This window comes from Nicotiana tabacum, chromosome 21, assembly GCF_000715075.1.
Source record: "Nicotiana tabacum cultivar K326 chromosome 21, ASM71507v2, whole genome shotgun sequence".
In the NCBI taxonomy this organism is placed as follows: Eukaryota; Viridiplantae; Streptophyta; class Magnoliopsida; order Solanales; family Solanaceae; genus Nicotiana; species Nicotiana tabacum.
The window spans coordinates 47298215-47305314 of NC_134100.1; positions in this window are offsets into that span (position 1 = coordinate 47298215).

Here is a 7100-nt window from a genome sequence, read left to right on the forward strand (position 1 = left end):
CCAATTCTTGAAGCATCACAATATACCACAAACCCATATGTACCCTCTAGTAGGGTCAACACCGGTGTCGTAGTTAATTTTGATTTCAATTCTTGGATGCTCCTTTCACAAGCATCTGATCATTGGAACTTAACCACCTTCTGCATCAATTTAGTCAACAGAGAGGCAAGAGTAGAGAACCCCTCCACAAACTTCCTGTAATATCCAGCTAAGCCTAAGAAACTGCGAATCTCTATTGGGGTAGTAGGCCTAGGCCAATTCTTCAAAGTTGCAATCTTCTGAGGATCAACCTCAATTCCTTCTCTGAAGATGACATGACCCAAGAACGTGACAGATTCAAGCCACAATTCACATTTTGAAAACTTCGCATACAACTTGTATTGATATAGAGTCTGTAGAACTGCCCTGAGGTGATCGGCATGTTCCTCTCGAATTTGTGAATATACCAGAATATCGTCAATGAACACTATCACAAATGAGTCAAGAAAAGGCTTGAAGACTCTATTCATAAGGTCCATGAAAGCTGCCGGGGCATTTGTTAGCCCAAAAGACATTACCAGAAATTCAAAGTGTCCATACCAGGTCCTGAAAGCTATTCTCGAAATATCCTGCTCCCTAATCTTCAATTGGTGATACCTGGATCTTAAATCAATCTTGGAGAAATACTTAGCACCCTGCAATTGGTCAAACAAATCATTTATCCTTGGCAGTGGGTACTTATTCTTGATCGTGACCTTGTTGAGCTGCCGATAATCAATACACATCCTTAATGACCCATCTTTCTTTCTTACAAAGAGGACCGGTGCGCCCCAAGGCAACACATAAGCCTACTTCAGCACGACGAAACCCCGGGTTTTAGGTAAACTTTTACGGGGCCTTACAGTGCGTGTTGTATTTCACCTTAGTAATATATAGAGATTGTGGAAGGACTCAGGTTTGATATTTTTCTATGGAGGTAGTGTGCAAGGGAAAGATTCGCTCAATTTATTTTGTTTTGGTGTATACATGTGTTAACGGAGCACTAATCGTTCGGCATGATTGGTTACGTATTCAGAACTAGGACAGAGTGTGTGACTCTTGAGAAGGCTCTAATGGATTCAAGATTCAATATGTGGTATCTAAGGATTTTTGGATTTGTGTATAGAGATTCGAGATTTTTGTTAGATTGTGGAAAAGACTTCGGGCATTTCTGAATCATTATCGGTTCTGCATGCAATATTTGAAAGATGGAAGGAACAACTTCATATTCATAGAAGGCTTCTTCAGAACAAGTACTTAGGTTGGAGGTATTACCAGATGTATAAAAGGGAATAAGTGGCTCATGAGTCTTAGGACAGCGAGATTTCATGTTATGATCACTTGGGATGAGTTTCGATTGAGGTCCATAGTGTACTGGGAAGGAGTAGTGTTGCCGTGAAGGCGGGTCATGAGTAATCGGAATAAGTTGGGCACATTTAGTAGTGGCTTGGGTCAGCATGGTAATAGAGATGATCGGTTCCTTTCATATTATAGGGCTTTCCAGGTGTTTTATGGTAATACAATCGGGTTTGGTAGTTTGTGTGGTTTGGATGATTTAGAGGGATGCAATTCAACTAGCGTGGTTATGTACATGTGGTTTCAAAGAGTTTGCAATGGTTTTGGACCACCACTTACGGTTGGTGTCTTCTACAAGCATGGGAATTCAGTTTCGTGGTGAATTTCTCCTGAATCGAGCTTAATGTAAGGTTTTTTGTTGATGGAGTCCTATCCGTGATTCAGAGTTTATGATGGGATTCTCGTATTTTTTCATATTAATATGATTGATGAGGTGAGCTGTGTGTAATTGGGATTTGCATGAGCAAGGTTGTGGTTCAGTTTTGAAATGAGTATTATGAGTTCTAGACAGCATGGAAAATATCGGATGCTAAGAGAATGCTAGCATTGTATTCGGTATCGCTTGGGAAGGATGTGTTTTGTGGAAGGTGCATTGTGTATTGATTGTGGATGCTTGACTAGTACTACAAAGATTGCATGGTTGGTAGTCGGTGATGTTCAGGTTTTGCTTCTTGGTGCAGGAGGTTATGGGAGTATCTCCCATGGGATGATTGTGTCTACGTGATGTGTCAGTCACTTGAGTGGAAGAGTTATAGGTCAGGGGTGGAGATTTTGGTACTCCCGCAGTTTGGGGATCTTATCTTAGAGAGGTGGATTACCCCTCTAGTTACGGACTATGGAAGTATGTTCAGTTTTGATAGTTGATTGTATGTGTCGTGGATGGGGTCAATGTGGATTTTTGGTAGGATATTGACCTATTTTGGAATTTTTCGAATCGGTTGGGAGTCTCATTAGTAGGCCTAATGAGAATGTGTATTCTACACTGGATTAGATTCGTGCATTCAGTGCAGCATTTTCTATGGATGTGTCATCGGGCAGAATGGATGTTATTCATGCCTTGATCTGTTTTATGTAGTAGTTCCTTATGCTATGATGGGTTATGAGATGACTTGATTATTCACTCATATGTTGTGGTTCTGTCTAGGCCTTGTGGCAATGTTTGAGTGAGATGGCTCTTGAGATGTTGATCTACTTATTGCACCTTAGCCGTGCTTGGCCTTTTTTATTGCGCATTATGCTATCCATCTTCTTATGGTTATGTTTATGCACTTTACGTATTTGCTGTTGTTGCACATGCATTTAGTGAGTATGAGTATTATGGCTCGGTGGCGTATTCCCATGTGGGTTGGCATATATGGACCGAGTTTCACATTGCAACGGTATTATGTGTGGATCGGGTTGCACGCCACGACAGGGTTATGTTGCATATGATTCCTTGTGCTCGTTTTGTGTGTTCTATTTCTCCTATGCGGGATGGGCTCATAGCATTATGCTCTTATCGTTATATCTATTAAACTTGTGGGATAGTTCCCTTTTTGGTTCTCTTTCCCATTATTGATCATATTCGAGTAGTTGCATGTTGGTGCACGGATCGCGTTATCTGAGGTTCTTCATGGTTTTTGATATGTCCTATTGGTCGAGCAGTTTATACTGGGTAAGACGAGGTTATTGGACGTGGAATCAGTGCAATCGGATTTGTATAATGTATGTTTGGAGGAAGAATGTCACTAATCAGCTCAGAATTTAGTAGTGGTTCTTGTCGAGCGAGAGAACTCCATGACTTATTGATTTGACGGGTGGTTATGAATTCTTACATGGTTCTTTCATCATTTGCAGTATTTCAAAGGTTGGAATAAGGTTCATGTGTCATGAGGTATATTACCAGTACCGGGTTTGGTTATTAGCAGTTATTATGGCCGAAAGATATTACTGTGGGTATATGAGTTATGCGGTACATCATGTGGTTATGCCTTGAAAATACATTTATGATTTGTTACAGGTGTGTGTGTGTGTGTGTGTGTGTGTGTGTGTGTCTATATATATATATATATATATATATATATATATATATATATATATATATATATATATATATATATAAGAATTGGATCTTAGAGGGAGCTCCGGAAGATAGAATTTGGTTCTAAGGATTGAAATCTAAGGTTGAAGGAAGAAATTTCAGTCCTGATTGTGTAATGGCCTTATCTGGTATGAGGTGATGTAAGATCACCCATAGGCATCTTTATGATGAGTTATACAGTGATTTTGGCAACTTGTGCATGATTCTTGGCACGTTCAAGGACGAACATATATTTAAGTGGGGGAGAATGTAACGAATCGATCGGTGTTTAGAGTTTCAGCACTTTGTTTGGGGGTTTGATACCTTGAATAGATTCACATTATACATTATGACTTTTGTGTATAGTTGGTTTTGATTTTCTAGAGGTTCGGAGTTGATTTGGAAGAATAATTCTCAATTCGGAAACTTTACGTTGGAAGAGTTTACCAAGGTTTGACTTTTGAGTAAACAACATTGGAATCAGGATTTGATGGTTTCAATAGGTTCGTATTGTGATTTTGGACTTGGGCGTATATTCGGATTTGAATTTGGATATTCCTAGAAGGTATTGGCCTTATTTATAAAAGTTGGAAATTTGAAGAATTAAAGAGTTCATAGGTTTAACCAGCTGTTGACTTTGGTGTTATCGGACTCCTATTTGGGGTTTTGAGATCTTGTATAGGTTCATTTAGTTGATTGGAACTTGTGTGTAAACTTTAGTTGTGATCTGGAATATTTAAGATTGATTCGGACACTTGAGTTGCATACTAGCTAAGTTTAAGAATTTGAGTTGACCGCGGTCAAATAGTGGACTTAACGAGAACGGATTCATGATTTGAAAGTTTCAACAGGTTTGTATGATAATTTTGGACTTATCCGCAAGTTTTGGTTAGATTCTGATAAGTTTCGGATGGGTTTGGGTTGTGTTGCACTCGTATTGGATGTTTCGATGTCATTTCTTCAAACATAAATGGTACCACATTAAACAAATGAGCTCTAAATTATGTTTTGATTGAACTATTAGATTTGTATCGTGATTTCGGAACCATATCAATAAGAATCATCGACTTTTTGTGTTGTATGAGAGAGTCATGCCGATTTTAGTGTTGGGGAAGATTGCTAGTGCTGGTGCACCGCTCAAGCGGTAACACAAAAGCGGATTCTGGGCCGCAGAAATGACTCCTAGGCCCTTAGGACCCCGCAGAAGCGGATTTTGGGTTGCAGAAGCGAAAATCACTGCTACAAAAATTCCAAACTTCGTCTATTTGGTATTTTCAAAATATTTGGAGTTCTAGAGCTCGTATATGGGCGATTTTTGCGACATTTTTCTCTTCTTGAAGAATGGGTAAGTAATTTCTACTTGGATTTTCTTTTATATATATTGTTTCCCCATGGATTTATACACTAAGAATATGAAATTTTGAAGAAAATTTTGGGGGTTTTGCCTACACTTTAAGAGAGCATATTTTGAAGATTTGAGCACCAATTTGGACTCGATTTTGGAAACTAATTATATATTTGGAATCGGCAGGTTATGGGTCAACGGCTTTTAGTATTGGTTCCATGTTTTGGGCATGCGTGCGGGGGTTGACTTTTATTGACTTCTGATGTCGTAGAGAGAGTCATGCTGATTTTAGTATTGGAAAAGATTGTTAGTGTTGGTGTACCGCTGAAGCGGTACCACAAAAGCGGATTTTGAACCGCAGAAGCGACTCCTAGGCCCTTAGGACCCCAAAGAAGCAGATTTTGGGCTGCAGAAGCGAAAATCACGGCTACAAAAATTTCAAACTTCGTCCATTTGGTATTTTCAAAATATTTGGAGTTCTAGAGCTCGGATATGGGCGATTTTTGCGACATTTTTCTCTTCTTGAAGAATGGGTAAGTAATTTCTACTTGGATTTTCTTTTATATATATTGTTTCCCCATGGATTTATACACTAAGAATATGAAATTTTGAAGAAAATTTTGGGGGTTTTGCCTACACTTTAAGATAGCGTATTTTGGGGATTTGAGTACCGATTTGACTCGATTTTGGGAACTAATTATATATTTGGAATCGGCAGGTTATGGGTCAGCAGCTTTTAGTATTGGTTCCATATTTTGGGCATGCGTGCGGGGGTTGACTTTTGACAATTTCTTCAAAGATCGAAGCTTTATGGATTGGGATCACTTCCTATGTCATTATTGACTTCTTTGGATGATGTTTGGCTTGGATTTGTGCAACTGATGGGCTAGATCGAGGTTTTGATGCGATTGGAAGTTGAAGACTAGCCCGGATGAGGTAAGTATCTTGCCTAAGCTTAGTTTGAGGTTAATTTCCCCGTTGTCTATGATATTTGTTATATGTTGGGGGTGACGTATATGCGAAGTGACTAGCGTATATGCGTGCATCATATTTATTCATGATCCGGTAGATCTTAGGTTATTATATGTCTTGTTTTGCTATCATGCTTCTTTGATATCATGTTTCTCCATTTGCATGACTACGTGGGTTATTATTCATGCTACGTATCATGTCTAGGCTATTTGCTTATGTGTTTGAGACATGATAGAGCTATCTTTGCTATTTTGAGCTATTTGCCTTAGTCATAGTCATACTATTCACTCATGATATTATATCCGCATCTTATATCTCTATCTCTGTGCATTTTTTATATGTTGTCTCACATGTTGTTAGTATACCTAATGCATGACACGAGTTTAAGCTGAATTGTAGTACATCGGTTTATTTCGTGTGGTATACCGAATTATGTTTCTTTGTGATGTTGGCACATGGAGATTTGAGCAGGTTGATGACTGATCTTGGGCCATAGAGCTGATTTGATACTGATTTTTGAGGTGATGCGTGTTGCACACTATTTTGCACATGTCAAAATAATATTCAACTAGTGGTTCTTCTGATGTTGATAAAAGAGAGTTGCCACCTAATATTTGAGGTATATTAAGTTACTTATGTGTTCAATAGATTATTATCCTAATGGTCTATTAACCGGTGAGATTTGGGTAAGGGTTCTAGTTATTCTAAGGAGAAAGTATTAGGCATTCCTTAAAATCTACCTGAGGTAGCTCCTTTAAACTTAGGCTAGGTTGAGGGAAGTAAAGGTCTATATTCTACTTAATTAAATGCTTAAAGTCTATGGCATATTCTAAGTCTTGTTTAAAGTCTACTATTTTGAAAGAAAGTTGTATATGTATTTTGAAAAAAAGAATTATATAGGTTTTATAAGGTTATAACTTATGAAAGATCTTTTGAAATGTTCACATGAAAGTTGAGAAAAACTTATGAAGTACTATGTTTTTAAAAGAAGTTTTAAATGTTTTATCTCTTAAAAGGGTGGTTGTTCATGTAACTTTGTGAGATAAAAGATCACTAGAAAATATGTCATGGGTATACCTTTTGTCAAATTAGTTTCAATCGAAGTTATGCTTTTGAATCTCATAGAAGTTTATTAGTTCACAATTACCATCCGTGTTGGTTTTGTTTCTTGAAAATCAGCCTAGTAAACATCCTTTCGATTCTCATTTTTCCAAAGAGAGGTCGTTTCATTTTTCAAATATGTTCAAACTCAAGAGTTTTAAAAGAAAAACTGGTTAGCAATAATAAAACGAAGTCTTTTATTTTATTAAGAAAGTAAGTGATCAAAGCATCGAAGTGTTATAGTGGATA